At 43.6% G+C, this 18,242-nt stretch overlaps 2 protein-coding genes and 1 long non-coding RNA gene across 12 annotated transcripts in view; 2 read left to right on the top strand and 1 right to left on the bottom strand.

The window, feature by feature from the left end:
• The window catches only part of LOC126990826 (uncharacterized), a 51,377-nt gene that overhangs the window by 15,355 nt on the left and 17,780 nt on the right, over positions 1–18,242 (bottom strand). The gene's annotated exons all lie outside the window — the stretch shown is intronic.
• Positions 1–18,242, top strand: part of LOC126990831 (uncharacterized) — a 56,681-nt gene that overhangs the window by 28,686 nt on the left and 9,753 nt on the right. The gene's annotated exons all lie outside the window — the stretch shown is intronic.
• On the top strand, positions 9,831–13,561 carry LOC126990830 (uncharacterized). The gene is made up of 3 exons (XR_007744841.1): positions 9,831–10,519; positions 11,602–11,663; positions 12,539–13,561. It is a non-coding gene; the product is annotated as an uncharacterized LOC126990830 (long non-coding RNA).

Below are 18,242 nucleotides of genomic sequence, written 5' to 3'. Positions count from 1 at the left end.
AAGGCCGAGACTCTACCACGGGACCACGGGAGCCCCCTTATATGCACATCAGTACCAAATATGTGGAGAGGTACTTGAACATGTTGATGAGGAGAAAGACCTGGGTGTACTAGGTGACTCAACTCTGAAATTTGAGCAACACATCCTCAACCAAATCAAAACTGCCAACTCCATGATGGGTATTGTCCGACGGGTCTTCTCATACTTGAGTCCAGATATGTTCAAACTCCTCTACCCAGCTTTTGTCCGAAGCCACCTGGAGTATGCACAAGCAGTATGGTCACCGAGATATAAGAGTTTGGCAGACAAAATTGAACAAGTCCAAAAAAGAGCTACCCAACAAGTGGATGGTCTCCAGCACCTCGACTACCCAGAACGACTTAAACTCCTGGACATGCCAACATTGAAATACAGACGCTGTAGAGGGGACATGATAGAACTGTGGAAACACTTCAATCAATACAAAAAGGAGTTACTCCCAGCATCCTTCAAACCCCTGGGCAGACCTAGTCGTCGTCATTCAAGACAACTCTACCTACATCGCCCTGTGGACGGTGTTTATGGAGTGCAGCGGAACACTTTTTATTACCGAACAGTACCCATATGGAATGATCTCCCAGCTGAGGTTGCCGAGGCAGTATCAATGAATTCTTTCAAAAATCGCTTAGATAATCACTGGAATAAGCAAGCATTTAAATATGACCCCTCCAAGCCGCCGCCACAGCCAACCCACAGTCAACATATATCGAGTATCACCAAGTGAGCGCAGCATAGAGTCTCCTAGACTGGACTGCGTTATGTACTTAAGTGTACTTAAGTGTAAGTGTACAGTCGTGGTGGTCCACCGCTGTTTTGGAAGTTGCTGGCGTGTTGCTTCTTCAGCCGCACTTGGTCCGGTGTGTTGGGCATCCACATGCCTTTGTTATCTTAGCTAAAGCTCGTGTATGTGGGCTTCTTTTCGACTGATATGGCGTCTAGAGCTAGCATGATCACCATTCTTTATTATGATGACAAAGACCATGTCAAAATTTGCCTCATTAAATAAGAAATTACATAAAGTTCGGCAGCTTTTCCTCGTCGCCAAGCCATCCTCCAGCAGCGCTCCGACACCCATGATCGCACATTCATTTTTCTCAGAAAATAGGATACCAATCACATTTACATCAACATATTTCCACAGGTGAATACTTAGGGCATGTTCACACCAAGTTGCGACACCTGAGATTCATTAATTATGACGGGGGAAGGAAAAATGTAGGCCTCTGTCATTGGCAAAATTGAGCCTCGGGCAGAATGGACATGTTTCCGGTCAACATATTTATTTATAATTCTGTCTGTACGGATAAAATAGGCCCACAATTCAGCTATGTTACTATTTTTTCTTCATGTAAAATAGTAAATGTGGTACAAAATATGGATTAAAGTTGAGGAAAAATCACGTGACCTGGAAACGGGTGCTGGTTGGTCGGGACGTCACGATGCAGTCGGCAGGCCGCCAACGTTGTGTTACTTCGATATTTTGTGTTGTGGTGTATGTTTGTAGTGGCCAGCAATGCCTGGAGACATAACCCGCAGTCGTTGGTGATTCGTGCCAATGTGCAAGAGTATATATATATATATATATATATATATATATATATATATATATATATATATATATATATATATATATATATATATATATACGGACAAAAGTACTCCACGTAAGATATTTCTGTCTGTGCTAGTGAATCCTGCAGTAATATTCTTTAGTTTCCCCTCGGACTAACTTTTCATCGTGAACTCAACTATTCTCTCTACTGTCATGTCCTCTGATTATAAAATATTGGTCTGCATTCGTTTTCTTCTTATTCATCTTCAGGCGTTGATTCTCTCTCTCTCTCTCTCTCTCTCTCTCTCTCTCTCTCTCTCTCTCTCTCTCTCTCTCTCTCTCTCTCTGACGTTCCAGAGCCATTGTTTTCTCTAAGTTAGGCTAGGTAAGTTTCCATAATACTAATATAAATTCAACCTTGATTATTCTCTTAAGTTCCCCCTCGATCTAACTTTTAATCGCGAACTCAACTATTTTCTGCAGAGCAGAGGCGAATCGGTTGATTTCACTCCCATTTCAATAATATAACATATTTCCAACATTCTTAAGGTGTTCTGTAAGCACCTATAACATACCTGTTGGGCGCAGTTTGGAGCTGGAGTGGCCATAGCTGATAAAAAACAATGGACACAACACTGGTACTGACGTCTGCTGTACTCCGCTTCAGCCTGATGACGTCACGAGCTAATGGTGGCTTCTCCCCGTGAGATGAGAAGAATTTGAGATATCTCTCCAATATCCAGTCAACTAGCGATTTATAGGACGTAATATGTGCACTACGTTATCATTGGTACGTGGCACAATGCATTTCTAAGCTCTTCCCAGAACCGGAAACATGGCCATTGAGCCTGGGCATCTATGTCCCTCAGATTTCTTCGCTATTATATGTTGTAAGATCGTTCTGTTGACATGTATGGGAAAATTAACGCTTTCTGTATCTACATATCGAAGGAAAACGCAAAATTCGCGCTAGTAAATCAGAAATTCCATAGAGGTCGACAGCTCGTATGGAGTATGCATCTCACGTGTGGGGGGCTCCACTCACACGTACAGCTCTCTTGGACAGAGTGGAGTCTAAGGCTCTTCGTCTCATCAGCTCTCCTCCTCTTACTAATAGTCTTCTACCTCTTAAATTTCGCCGCCATGTTGCCTCTCTTTCTATCTTCTATCGATATTTTCATGCTGACTGCTCTTCCGAACTTACTAACTGCATGCCTCCCCCCCTCCCGCGGCCTCGCCACACAAGACTTTCTACTCATGCTCATCCCTTTACTGTCCAAATCCCTTACGCAAGAGTTAACCAGCATCTACACTCTTTCATCCCTCACGCTAGTAAACTCTGAAACAATCTTCCTTCATCTGTATTTCCTCCTGCCTACGACTTGAACTTTTTCAAGAGGAGGGTATCAGGACACCTCTCCTCCCGAAATTGACCTATCTTTCGGCCACTCCTCTAACTCTTGTTAGGAGCAGTGAGTATCGGGATTTTTTTACTAACATTTGTTACTTTTTTATGCCCTTGAACGGACTCCTCTGCTGTAAAAAAAAAAAAAAAAAAAAAAGCTTTTCCTCATCGCCAAGCCATCCTCCAGCAGCGCTCCGACTCCCATGATCGCACATTCATTTTTCACAAAAAATAGGATACCAATCACATTTGCATCGACATATTTCCCCAGGTTAGGCCATGTTCACACCAAGTTGCGACACCTGAGATTCATTAATAATGACAGGGGAAGGAAAAATGTAGGGCCAACTCCTCCTACTACTGCTACAAGCCTGCATCTCCTTGCCATTTCAACGTAATGGAGCAAAATAACCCCGGTCAAAGGTAAGTCCTTGAATCTTATTTTTACCCTTATTCCCTCTTTCAGGTCAGGTTAAGTTAAGGGCGAGGTTAAGTTATGGGCTATGTTATGTTATGTTAAGGATTAGGTTAGGATAGGATACTTAATATGGGGGTCAAAGAGTCCCGGCTAGGAGGTTATAATGTTGGTTTTGGGAAATTTACATCGATTTGTTGGAAATTCTTGCCAAATTTCGCCTATTGAGGCCTCACCACCATAAACTCTGCTTTTCCGACAAGTCCTCAGCTCCCTCCTGCAGCCTACCGCCCTGCACCGCCCCCTGCCCATAATGTCTGGGAAACTCCTTTACCAAGCTCTGGACCTCGACAACCCTCCGCTGGCACTGTCAGTGAGTCCTCACCTGCCCCTGCAGTCCCCGCTGGGGGTCCACTAGTCTCCACTTCTGCTGCTGACCTCTCTACTAGTATTCTGCTTTCCCTACAAAAGGAAATAGCCAACCTCTCAGTTGTCCTGGCTCAAGTTTCTGTGCGCCTCACTGCTGTGGAAGCTCGCCCTGTTCCCCCTGCTCCATGTCCTCCTCCTGGCCCGGCTCCTGTGACTGCTGACGCTGGAGGGTCCTCTTCTCTGCCGCTCTCGCCGGCGGTCGATCCCCAGCCTCAGGCAACAGCCAGTACTCCTCTCAGCTCAGTTCCTCCTGTGCAGGCTACGGGAACCCATGTAGCTTCGCACACCTCCGGCAGCGGTGCCCAGATTGTGGGTGAATCTGGCCTGACCGCAGTCTACTCTCGGCTGGATTCACTGGAGACTTCGGTAGCGGGCATACATACTACCATGCAGGCCATCCTTGCAAGAATGGATGGCACTCAGCAGCAGCCCCTGGATATCTCCTTGACCTCGTAATGGCCTGCACGACCTATCGCTTCCTGACCTGGAACATTAACGGGCTGCGTGCCCGGTTCACTGATCTCCACTCCTATGTTATAACGCAGAAACCCGACGTCATTGCCCTACAAGAGGTCGGGCCCGAGGTGCCACAGTTGAGAGGTTATGTGAATCACTCTCTAGGACCTGGAGATGGTAGCAGTAGGGGGTTAACAACATATGTCAAACATGGACTTCCTGTTACTTTTCATGAGATGGGGGTTACGGGGGGTATGGAGTTTCTAATTGTGTGTCTGCATGTTCCTAATGGTCCCCTGTATTGTATAAATTTGTATGTTCATGCTTGTGCCTTTCGTGCTGACAACCTCCCAGGCTGCTTCTTGGAAGAAAAATCATTGCTAATGGGGGATCTCAATGCTCGTCATAAGGACCTAGGCAGTCATTTGACCACCAATGTAAATGGGATTCGTTGGAAAGCTTTTCTTGACGCCACAGATACTGTAACGCTCACAGGTGACAGTGTCCCTACACACACTCAAGGTGGCAGGTTAGACTATGTAGCCCTGTCCAACATGCCCCCGTGCTCTATTGAGACTTGCTTGTTGCCTACTTTACTCAGCGACCACTTTGCTCTGGAAACTACTCTCCCTTGGTCTTTTGTGCCTATTACACCCAGAAAGAGGCTTACTGTTCCTGCTGCCCGAGTGCCAAGGCTTGTTTCATGTGTTGAGTCTTGGTACACTGTTGCCAAGGCTACCTTCTCTGATGTTAATTCCTTGTATCAGGGCCTTGTTGCAGTTATTGAAGGCTTTGTGTCCCCATCTTATAGGGCTCCTAGGGTATGTGCCGTCACTCATTGCTCCTCCTCTTATGCTAAGGATCCTGTTATACTTTCTTGCCAGGAAACTCTTGCCACCTATCAGCGGCGATGGCAGCGTGACCCCACCGACTATGATGCCAGGGATGCAATGGTGTCTGTTGCTCGACACCTCACTGACCTTCGTCAACAGGCTCGGCAGCGATACTGGGGTGACTTCTTGGGGCGGCTGCGTAAGACTCAGACACTGCAGAGGATTTGGCTCCATGTCCACAGGGTCAGGGGCAAACCTAACCATCCCGTTAGGGATCCTGATCTTGCTGGGAGGGCACAGACTTTATTACAAACATGGACCGTGGACGAATGCCTCTGCTGTGGCTGGGCTGCCTGCCGCCCATCGAGATGCTCTTGCCAGCCATCAGCTGCGGCGCATGGCCCTTGTACATCATAATGTGGCCCTGGTAGACGACACGTGTGTTCCTCTTACTTTGGATGAGCTCCTCCGCGCTATTCGGCCTGGCACGTCGACGGCCCCTGGTCAGGATGGTTTACCCTATGACGTCCTTTACCCTCTCCTTGCCCTGCCTGATAACCCCATTCTTGATCTCTTTAACATGTCGTATTCCTCCAGTGTTTTGCCTCCTTCATGGAAATCTGCTCTCATTGTTCCCATCCCTAAGGGTGACGGCACTTTTCGTCCAATTTCTCTCACCAGTTGTTTATGCAAGCCAATGGAAAGGGTCATCCTGCAACGACTCATTTATAAGGTGGGTGACTTGATGTCCCCTAATCTCCATGGGTTTATGAAGGGTCGCTCCACTGCCAATTGTTTTGTTGAATGTTTGAGTAATGACACTGTCACCTGCAGAGCTTTTATAGACCTCAAGGGTGCCTTTGATAGGGCCAATAAAGATGTTATCATGGAGGAACTCATCACGAAAGGTGTGAAAGGGAGACTTTTAGGGTGGATCAGGGAGTATTTGTACAACAGACGGGCTAGGGTATGGTTCCAGGGTGCAGTATCAACTGATGAGTCCTTTGACCTAGGCACCCCTCAAGGTGGAGTCCTCAGCCCCATGTTATTCAATATCCTTATGGATAAGATTGCCCGGCACTCCTTTCCTCGGGGCACTGAAATTGTCATTTATGCCGACGACATCCTCATTCAGTGTGATTCCCCTGGAACCCTGACCACAGCCCTGCAGCACCTTGAGGACCTTTGTATACATATGGGTCTGATCGTCAATGCCTCAAAAACTAAATATCAGACAAGTCTCAAAATATGTCGTTCACCGAGCTTTAATACTGTCGTCGCCTTAGGCCGAGTACAATGTTATAAGTATTTAGGAGTGCAACTTAGTTTTAAGAAGTATACCCATTGCGTTGACTATGTACGCAATCTCTGTCTACATCGCCTTGCCCCGTTACGTGTATTAGCAAACAGGGGTCTTGGAGCAGGAATTCCCATTCTTAGGATGTTCTATCTCTCTGTCATTCGGTCTTTGATTGATTATGCTGCACCAGTTCTGGTGCGTTGTAGCCCCTCTCAACTGAAGCCCTTGGAGCTCATACAAAATGAGGCAATGCGGATTATTCTGGGTTGTCCCAGGACGGCAAAGCTTGAAGTCCTCCGAGCTGAGTTGGAACTGCCCAGTGTTGTCTGCAGAATTCAGGAAATTACTTGCCGCACAGTCTGCCGCATGATTTGTCACGGGGACACTCAGCTTAGGCAGGCTCTTGGTAACTTTCAGCCCACCCCTAACATTCCAGCCAAATCGTACCTTAGAAAGCTCCACAAGCTCTTATCTGACCTTGGTGTCCTTGAACCGTGTCTTGCCCTCATTAGCAGCCCTTGTTATCCCTCTTGGAAACCTCATAGAGTCAGTGTTGATATAGAAAAATTAGATAAACCTAAAGATTCTTGGCTTCCTCAAGTCCTGCAGGACCATTTTTTGACCAAATTGTCTGCATATCCCTGCACCCAGGCTGTCCATGTGTTTTGTGATGGATCTGTCAATGGCACCAAGACTGGTTGTGGATTATTTATTAGGGACTATGCCACCCCCTCTGAATACACTGACACTGAGGTTTCTAAGAGGCTTCCTGATCATCTGTCTTCCACAAGGGCAGACTCTATGCCATATATGAAGCCCTCCATATCACTGTAGCTCTCGGGAAAGATGTGTACCTGTTTGTTGATAGTCAATGTGCCTTGTATGCTCTTCTGTCCTCCTCCCCTTCTGACTGTGATATAGTCAATAAGTGCCTTAGTGCCCTTAGCCTGCTGGAGCGCTGTGGTGCTACTGCACACTTCATCTGGGTGCCCTCACATGTTGGGCTGCCCCATAATGAAAAGGCAGACAGACTTGCTCGTGCTGCCTCTGATGATCTCAATGTACACCCAGGTGTTGAATACACCTATAATTATGTTAAGAATAGACTAAGATCCCTTGTTAGTGAGTTTGTTACCAATCAGCTTGCCTTGAGGTGTCAGGATGGTAGTCCCTCCAGCCTTCACTATGCCCAGGTATCAAGTATCTGCACCCACACTTATGGTAGGCTTAGTGCATCCTATGATCTGGTGGTGATGCGGCTGAGGCTGGGCTATAGATATTACTGGGAGGTCAGTGGGGCTGACCCTGTACCTTGCCGCTTGTGTGCCAGGCCAGGGGGTCACACGCTCAAACACTATGTCCTGCAATGTTCTGCTATTAGTGCCTACCGCCCACAGGGCCACTGGGACCTGCCTGGGCTGGTGGGCTGGTTCATTAACAATAATGTTCTTTCAGCTGTGCTCAGTGAGTATCCTGCATTTGCCTCTAGATTGTAGTCCATATGTACAGTCCCTTATGTCTGCTCCCTTGACTAAATCAAGGCCTTTATTTTTTTAGCACTTGTCCCCTACCATTGTATCTTTTTAGTTTCCTGGTGCTACTTACACATGTATCCTTAGTTGTATAATCACACTCTGTACTGCCTGGGGGTTGGGATGGCATGCTCCTCCCTTCTCCTTTGTTGTTTTACTTGCAACAATAAACTATCAATTAATCAATATGGTAGTGTATAAACATTTTTGTTCACCTTTTTTGTTTCAACTCCTTGTCATTTATGTACTTTTTATTGCATTAAATTTTCGTTTACAGTTTCAAATTCAGCACATTTTTCCCGATTCAGATGGAATATGACATGTACCAATGTAACAATAATCAATGGGTGAAAAATGGACAAGAAAATAACAAGTCTATCTGACAGAGGATCGCCGAGGCGCTGGTAACTTGATAATAGCAATAGCAGACATAACTATGTGATAATAAATTTCTCTCTGAGTTACCTTGAAAGCCACTCATTGATTGGGGACTCACAACATGGCTTCCGAAACAAAAGATCCTGCCTATCAAACCTATTAACCTTTTATAACGACCTCTTCACTGTTTATGACGTAACCAAATCACTGGACGTAGTCTATCTTGATTTCCAGAAAGCGTTTGATAAAGTCCCGCATCATAAATTACTTTACAAATTAAATCAAATAGGTATTGACGGTCAAGTAAACCAATGGATCGCGAATTGGTTGAGCAACATACAACAAAGAGTAGTGATTGACGGATTTAACTCAGAGTGGGCGCCTGTCACTAGTGGCGTCCCTCAGGGCTCGGTCCTTGGCCCAGTGCTCTTCATTATTTACATCAACGACGTGGATGTTGGACTCAATAACCGCATTAGTAAATTTGCAGACGACACAAAGATTGGTAACTCGGTTCTCACTGACGAAGACAGGCAAAGCCTCCAAGAGGATTTGCACAAAATTTCAGCTTGGTCGGATAGATGGGAGATGCCCTTTAACGTAGACAAGTGCCAGGTCCTTCAAGTTGGAACGAGGAATAAGAAGTTCGAATACGAAATGCGCGGCGTTAAACTCAAAAGCGTTCAATGTGTCAAAGACTTGGGGGTCAAAATCGCGTCAAACCTCAAATTCTCACAGCAATGCATCGATGCAGCAAATAAAGCGAACAGAATGTTGGCCTTCATTAAAAGAAACTTTGTATTCAAGAATAAAGATGTAATACTCCCGCTCTACAACAGTTTAGTCAGACCCCACTTGGAATATGCGGTACAGTTTTGGTCCCCCCACCATGCAAAGGATATTGCTAAATTAGAAGGTGTTCAGCGTCGGGCAACGAAAATTATCCCTTCCTTGCGCCACAAATCCTACGAAGAAAGGCTTTCTACCCTTAACATGTTCTCTCTTGAGAAACGTCGCCTCCGAGGAAAACTGATCGAATGTTTTAAAATACTTAATGGTTTCACGAATGTAGACAGATCAACATTGTTTATGATCGATGACACTTTGCGCACGAGGAACAATGGCGTAAAACTCAGATGTAGACAAGTAAATTCAGACTGCACAAAATTTTTCTTCACCAACGTTGTAGTGCGAGAATGGAATAAGCTTCCACCATCAGTGGTCCAGTGTAACACGATTGACTCCTTCAAAAATAAGCTCGACCGTCACTTCCTTCAACTTAATATCAACTAGAGTAGAAGTGCAACGTTTTGGAGTCTTCTGATTAGTGTAAAATCACTTAGGTTGAAGGACAGACCACCAAGTCTGGACCATGGGGTCTGTGTGGTCTGATTTTCTATGTAAATCTATGTAAATCTGTCTCGCCATCCGTCACCTTAGCCTAAGATGGCCGCCAGTTGCTTCAAAATCCAGGGGCGGTATACACAAAAGTTCTTAGCATCGCTAAGTGCACTTAACGGCAAAGAATCGTTAAGTTTTCTACTTAAAATGGCGCTGGGCCGCTTAGCGGTGAAGCTGGAGCACTTAGCGGGCGGAAAATTTAAGGCGGGGAAGGGGCTCCCTTAGCACCGTTAAAAATGCATAAGTATTGCAACATGGTGGATTACAGCGGGATGAAAGGCATCACCTCCTAATGTATCTGCCTCGTCTAGACGAATTGGAGGCGTGTAAGGATTTGAAACTCATCCTGAAATATCTGTGGACTGTGCTGACCGTGCTGAGATGAGTGGTTCGGCGAGGCGGACCTTGGAAACACCTACATGGCCATCACGACTGAAGTGGTGTTCGCCGACAGGTAAAATGCAGGTGCAACCTTCACAGGCTGACAGAGATTGAGCGATAACAGACACTGGAGACCCTCCAAGCGATGGCTGGTGACCGCCTGCCACCATCCACAGGCTGTTACACAAGGAGCCCTGGGAGTAACCTTGCTGGAAGCCCCGCGGGCCGCAGTGTGTGGCTGGCGTTATACAGCCCCCAGCCATCGCCTGGAGGGCATCCAGTGTCTGTTATCACTCACCTTAGGTAGTCTGTGAAGGTCCAGTCATCACTGGTGCACGTGTATCTTACCTTTGATCAACACCGGCAGCCACAGACTCCTGCCCAAGGAACGAACACAGGTGAGCCAATATTTTACCTCGCCAGACTTATCCTTTACAATATTCAACTCTTTAAACCTAACACACCTGTTAATCTTGTGACTGACTTCAACAAACGTTTCCCACCAATCTTACCAAACAATAAACAATACCTATTTGGGTCACTAGTGTCTGTTATTTAATTTTTACTTGACTAACCTCCCAGCGGCAATAAACCAAACCTAACCTGGGTAAATTTATCATTGACATATAGTTATTTCAACTTAATCTGTTATTTAAGATAGCCAGTTTTAACCAAATCAGCAATTATTTAGAAAAGTTGATATTTTTAACCTAACTTAAATGTCAGAAGTGTCCTAACAAAATTACCTTCCTTTGCTTATTTTTAGTAACCAAACCAAATCAATTTGACGTACCGGTAGCTCTTAAACCGAACTTGCTCTAGTACTCAAGCTTGCATCACTTATGACTTTTTTCCTTTAATCCTAAATCAACTTGTTTAGAAACCTTGCTCTGACATACCTAACTTAATATAAGTTCACCTCTCCTAACTCAGATAAATTTCCGATTTGTGTTACTGACTATTTTTTAAACAAACATTTTGATTTTGGACGTAAATTTTTTACCAAACTAACTATCATTCAGAATGTTGCCTTATTTTAACTTAACAAAAAATTATAAACGTCACCTAACCTCATTGATCCTACTTAACGAACGGTAGCTATCCTTTCTGTAAAATACCTCCCAGGAATCCCTGGGTGTTGCAAAATGATACTAATACCCATGCTAGCTAGCATTGTAGTATTGTTTAATTTGTTTTGGTCATGTCTTTTTTTCACATTTAAAATTAATTAGTTCACAGTATATTATGGCTTTTGTTATTTGCAGCTTCCTTTCTTATGAAGATCTAAAAGTGAATTTTATGATTATTCTTAGTCTTACTCCCAAATAGCTATTAAAGTCAATCAACAATGCTAAAATCTTTTTGAACAAAAAAATTGCAAATTGGTCCATGAGTCAAGAGTTTTGACTTCTGGACAAGTATAGATATAGATATAGGGCAGGTACCAAAGCATTTCTAATTGTAATGTATCTATTTGCAGTGATCGTGATGACATTGACAACAACGAGCAAGTCCTCCTAGACCTAGAGTGACCTCAAGCTGGTATTCGCCACATAACATTATTGTTTAATCATTTAGTTTTTATCATCCAGCATCAAGCAGTCATTCCCATGCAAGAATATAATGCACAATATAAGCAACTTCAATTGCTAGAAAATAAGACAATGTTGCCAGCCCATATAGTGTGCACTGTGCAGTAAATAACTCATGTAGATAATGCCTGTTATTCTATCACATACTTATGTCGATGCAATGTCTTTTAGTTCTTGCTTCGGGTATATTAATTACTAATCCATTCTTATTTCTCCGACGGCCATTTCCCGTGTCGATACGTCAATCAGTTCAGTACTCTTATTTTCTTAGCTTGTGTTTTGCAATTCTTTGCCAATTAAATCACTGGACACATCTTAATAAATATCACAGATTTAATTATCATATATCAGTCCCATAAGTTTATTTCAGATGCTCTTAAAACAACATCTGTCCATTCATAGTCCAACTTAACCTGGTAGCAGCAACAGGCCAAATTTGTGGCTTTACCGTGTACCAGCGATGGGCCACATTTTGTCATGATATAAACCCCAAAAATAGATGATGCATAAACTGATCACAAATGTGTTGATATATATTATGAAATGGTTTATGGAGTGATGATTTTTTCTCATTCTTCTCGCTCGGAGGGGCCATTAAGAAACATGATCCCTGCAGCTACCAGGTTAACCTCTTTTAGTATAGTACACTAATCAAGAAAAACATCCCAATTAATATATATATATATATATATATATATATATATATATATATATATATATATATATATATGTATATATATGTATATATATGTATATATGTATATATATGTATATATGTATATATATATATAATGTTGTTTATTTGAACTTGTACTCATATTTCAGGGCCAAACATGATGTGGAAGAAGAAATCAGTTGTCTCCATCAGTCGGGTTTGTGCCATGGCAGCTTTCTCCAGCTGTCCGGCAGAGGTCCAGTCCATGCCATGGAGAAATTCAGCATGCCAGAGATGGATCCGCAGCTTCTCCTCCAATCAGTCAATCCTTGCAATGCCCTTTCTCTTTTCTCTTCTTCTGTACCACCATGCTTACACATAACTGATCCAAGGTACTTAAACTCGTTAACCTCCTCCATTTCTTCACCATTCAAAATTATTTGGCATTCTTTTTCACATTCAATGCCCACTCTATATGGGCATACAAACTCTACAACCTCCCTTCTACTCCGCTCACAAACCATCACTTTACTTTTGTTGACATTTACTTTCAACTTTCTCCTTTTACATACACTATCAAAAACACTGACCAAATTTTGTAAGTCACTTTCATTTTCTGCATTGAGCACCGTGTCATCAGCAAATAAGATTGAATTCATCACCCACTTCCCTCCCTCCCTCAGCATACATTTTTACTTCAATTTCCCCAACTTTGCCTTTCATTTCTCATAACACCATCCATATAAATATTGAACAACCACGATGACATGACACACCCCTGCCTTAGCCCACTTTCATCTTAAAATGTTCACTTGTTTCTCCAGTAATTTTGACACATGCAGATGCATCCTCATAGAAAGACTTTATTGCATAAAGCAGTTTTCCTCCCACACCATATATCTTTAAGACGTCCCACAATGCCAGCCAATCGACTCTGTCATGAACTTTCTTTAGAATAACTAGATCCATGAAGGCAGCATAGTATTTTTTCCTTTTGCTAATATTTTTTCTAACAAAACACCATCCTGAAGGAAAATATCTGATCCACACATCCTCTTCCCTTCCTGAAGTCTCCTTGTTCTTCACTGATTTTCTCTTCTGTAAGTCTTTGCGCAGTCTCAATTAGGACTTTTCCATATACCTTTCCAGGTAGCCTACACTCAGCAGACTTATACCCCTACAACTCCCACCTCCCTCTCCTGCCCTTCCCTTGTAAACTGGGACCATGATGGCTTTGTCAAGTCTGCTGGGACCTCCCCCCCCCTTCCCAGGCCACTTCACATATCTTGACCATTCATATAGTAACTTCATCTCCACACTTCAACATTTCTGCTGTGATTCCTCTCAATTCATTTATCATCATCATCCCATCAATGCCTGCTCTTAGGAGCTCCCACCAGGGGATGGCCACGGCAGAAGTTTCCATCTTTCTCTATCCGGACACTCCCTCCTTGCCTGCTCAAAGTTTCTCAAGGATCTCTCATCCTTCTCCCTAACGTACTCCTGCACCCTATCTCTCCATTTCACTGGAGGTCGTCCTCTAACATTCCCTCCCTCAATCTCACATACACCCTTCTGGTCATCTTACTCTCCTCCATTCGCTCCATGTGGCCAAACCACTTTAAAGTCACTTATTCCCTTCACCCCCGTGACACATTCCAAAACGCTCATACACACTTTCATTACTTATTCCATCCATTCTACTCACACCACAAGCACTCCTCAAATAACTCATTTCCACTGCCTGCACTCTAGACCTCTGACTTTCATTCAAGGCCCATGTTTCACTTGCATATGTGAGGGTTGGTACTATTATTGTATTTTCAACTGATAACTGATCCAGGGTACTTAAACTCATTGACCTCCATTTCTTCACCATTCAGAATTATTTTGCATTCTTTTTCACATTCAGTTCCCACTCTATATGGGCATACAAAATCTACAACTTCACTTATACTCCCCTCACAAACCATCACTTTACTTTTGTTGACATTTACTTTCAGCTTTCTCCTTTTACAGACGCTATGAAAATCACTGACCAAGTTTTGTAAGTCACTTTCATTTTCTGCAATGAGCACCGTGTCATCAGTAAACAGGATTGAATTCAGCACCCACTGCCTTCCCTCAGCATACATTTTTACTCCAACTTTGCCCTTTATTTCTCTCATGACACCATCCATATTAATATTGAACAACCATGGTGACATGACACGCCCCTGCCCTAATCCCACCTTTTATCTCAAAATGTTCACTTGTTTCTCCACCAATTTTGACACATGCAGATGCACCCTCATAGAAAGACTTTATTGCACTAAGCAGTTTTCCTCCCACACCATAAATCTTTAAAACATCCCACAATGCAATCCAATCGAATCTGTCATAAGCTTTTTCAAAGTCCATGAAGGCAGCGTATAGTTTCTTTCCTTTTGCTATTATTTTTTCTCCTTCCATCCTGAAGGAAAATCTTTGATTGATTCCATCAGTTCCTGCTGCTTTTCCATTTTTTAATCTTTTTAATGCCTGATTTACTTCTTCATATGTTATAGTTCTTTCTTTATATACTCCTCCTCTACCTCCGCTCAAAACTGTTGCTGTAACAGCTGCTGGATGTCCATCAAAAAAATTCATTAAGTTTTTGAAATATTCTCTCCATGTCTCTTTCACAGCTTCCCCGTCTTTCAACATCTTTCCATTCTCACCCATAACTTCATTAATTTTCCTTGGGGAGATATTATTGGGGTGATGCTTTTCTTTAATTTTTTACTTCTTTCCAATATGATTTCCTGTTCCCTTTATATTTTTCACTTTGTCTTTTCCAAAGTCTTCACCAACTCTCTTCTTACTTTCTTTTATTGCTTGTTTTAATTTCATTTTGCATTCTCTATATTTCTTTTTCCTTTCCCTTTTTACTTGCTCAACCACATTTCTTTCTTAAGTTTTCTTAAAAAAGTTCCCTTTTCTCTTTTACTATCCTCCTTATCTCTTCTGTCCACCATGAATTTCCTTTTCTTTTTCCATCTCTCACCACTTTCATCCCTAACACTTTTTTGTTGTAGTTAACACTACTTCTTTAAATGTTCTAAAAACTTTTTCAGTATCTGTACTATCTTTCACACCTTCCCATTTTTCACTTAAGGCCTCTGCCATTTCACGTTATACTCATCTTTTATTTCTTTTTTCCTGTAACTTTCCTATCTTCAGTATTTCCTTTTTTACTTCACCTTTCTTTTCAAACACCCACTTTTGCAAGATGGTCAGAGCCATCGAACATCCCGCTTACTACCTTCGCGTCACAGATATCCTTTCTCAGTCTTCCATCTACTGCCACATAATCAATCAATCCTTTCTGCTCATAATCATTCCCCCTCCTCCATGTGTATATGTGGATATAGGCAAAAGTAATAAAGCCCCACACATCAGAAGTTGTATTGCTTTGCCTAGGTTATGCAGATGATGTAGTATTAGTGGAAGGATTTTGCCTGATCCTAAATGACTTTGGTATGGAATGGAAACTTATCTTTAAACATAATAATGGAAATTCACACCAGCAGTAGGACAGCGGGTGCTGGGAAACAATATCTTAGAGGTAATAGAAACACATGGTTATTTAGTATTTGAGATAAGCAAGGAGGCCATAGGAGAAAGCACAAAGAAAACTGAATGAAGCCAAGGTAAGGAAAATGACGGGTGTTAACATCAGTGGTAGAGAAGGGAAATTAGCCAGTATGAATATGGAAGTTGCTTTTGGATGGGGAAAGTAGTAACCCCACAGCTATCTTGTATGGGTCAGCAAAACTAAGACTTAAGATGTCGGGAGATTAGAAGTCATTCAAGACCAGTTGGCATGATAGTGTTCACACGCTCTCAGGGGAAATGGGGTGGAGCTTCTGAGAAAGGTTAACAAAGGGGAAGCTGAGTTTCAAAGAGAGGAAATGAGTGAACACCGGTGGGCCAAATTAATATAACACTGGAAATTCAAGACAATCCCCTTTGGAAAAAGGAAATATACAGAGAGGGAAAGCATATGATGACACTGGAGCAGAGTGAAACAATGTGAATGGGAGACCTGTCAAAGATAGTTGAGAAAAGTGGCCTCTGTGAATGGAGAAGTACCTACACCTATCTATAGTACATCAGAAGCTTGGAGGACGCACACACCACCCACGGCCTGCTGTGTGAGGCGGGCTAGCAGGAGACGAGCAGCAGCCCAAGCAAGGAAAGGCAGCGAGTTGGAGTTGAGTGAGAGCGGTGTCCATCTCTCCACTCATTCCCCCCCCCCGAAAAACCACCCACGGCCTGCGGGGTGAGACGGACTACAGGATGGGAACTTGTATGGCGGGGCAACCTGCCCCTCGACTGTCCTGGGGGCCGAAATACCACTGCCCCAAGCTGCTCCCTACATCAAAGGGCGCCCGCCTCTTCACACCACCCGAGCCGCTCCATCTCCACATCAAGCGGCGCCCGTCTGTCCAGCACCAGGACCGCCCATTCCCATCGTGGACGTCCTCTGCCGAGCCCGACACTCACGCCAGCTCCTCCTCTTCCGCATCCAGCAACTAGAGCTAAGCATTCTGTGTATTCCCCAAATCTCCCTTGTGCCGGTAGCTAGCTAGCTTAGAGGCCTACAGCCTGTCGGTCATTCATTTTTTTTTCATATTTTTATTAGTACTCCGCTAACCTTTGCAAATAAACCAAATACATATTTATATATAACCTTACCTTTTGCTGCTCACTGGAAATTACTGAACCATACACACATCCCCTCCATAGTACATTATCACCATCCAGTTTCTTAATGCTGTCTGAAAAAGTGGTTCCCACGGAAATCCTCCCACCTTCCATAATTAACCACACAAGTAACGCCCTTCTGGTCACAAACTTCGGAACGAGTGTTCACTTGTCCTGAGGCCTTAACACCCGGGACCAGCGCTCGACAACTACCACGCTACCACATACCATCATAACCCTAGTGGTTGTCATAAAAAGGGATGTAGCTTTAATTATTTATTTATTTAATTTAATTATTTCAATTTAATTTTCTCTCTTTCCACGGTACACTCCTTTTATCAGTTCCTCCCTTCCCACCTTTTCCTCTAATATCCACTTCCATCCACTGTTCCCATTTATCTCTGTTCTCTTATGTCCCTCCATGCCTCTGCCTTTCCTTCCATCTTCATTCCTGTCTCCGTTTATCACCTCCTCCCTTCCCTCAGTCTTGTGTCACTATTTCCCATTCATCTTAGTTAGGTCACCTCTTTCCTTTCATCCTTCCACACTACAAAAAAGGGAAATTTATCGCTGACATTTAGGCTTCATTCAATTTTATATGAAGTAATTTCCTCCAGTGGGCAGTGTTTTTGTTTAGCCTTATTTATGTCGCCTTGAGCTGCCTCCCTTCCTGTAACAAAGAAATATAAAACTGACCTTCTGCTCCACCCCCCATATTGATCCCCTCTTCTTCTCCCTCCCATTATTCTCCTTCATGCCCCTTTTGTTCATATTACTCACTCACATTCTGCTCCACCCCCCATATTGATCCCCTCTTCTTCTCCCTCCCATTATTCTCCTTCATGCCCCTTTTGTTCCTCTTCCTCCCTCACATTCTGCTCCACCCCCCATATTGATCCCCTCTTCTTCTCCCTCCCATTATTCTCCTTTCATGCCCCTTTGTTCCTCTTCCTCCCTCACATTCTGCTCCACCCCCAGATTGATCCCCTCTTCTTATCCCTCCCATTATTATCCTTCATCCCCTTTTGTTCCTCTTCCTCCCTCACATTCTGCTCCACCCCCATATTTTGTTCCTCTCCTCATTTTATTTCCCTTCGCCCTTCACCCTACAGGAGCACCCCAGCAGGAGGCCTGGGGTGGTCCGGG

This window comes from Eriocheir sinensis, unplaced genomic scaffold (assembly GCF_024679095.1).
Source record: "Eriocheir sinensis breed Jianghai 21 unplaced genomic scaffold, ASM2467909v1 Scaffold209, whole genome shotgun sequence".
NCBI lineage: Eukaryota > Metazoa > Arthropoda > Malacostraca > Decapoda > Varunidae > Eriocheir > Eriocheir sinensis.
Note: the sequence above shows the minus strand (reverse complement) of the source record. Positions and strands in the feature narration are given on the sequence as shown.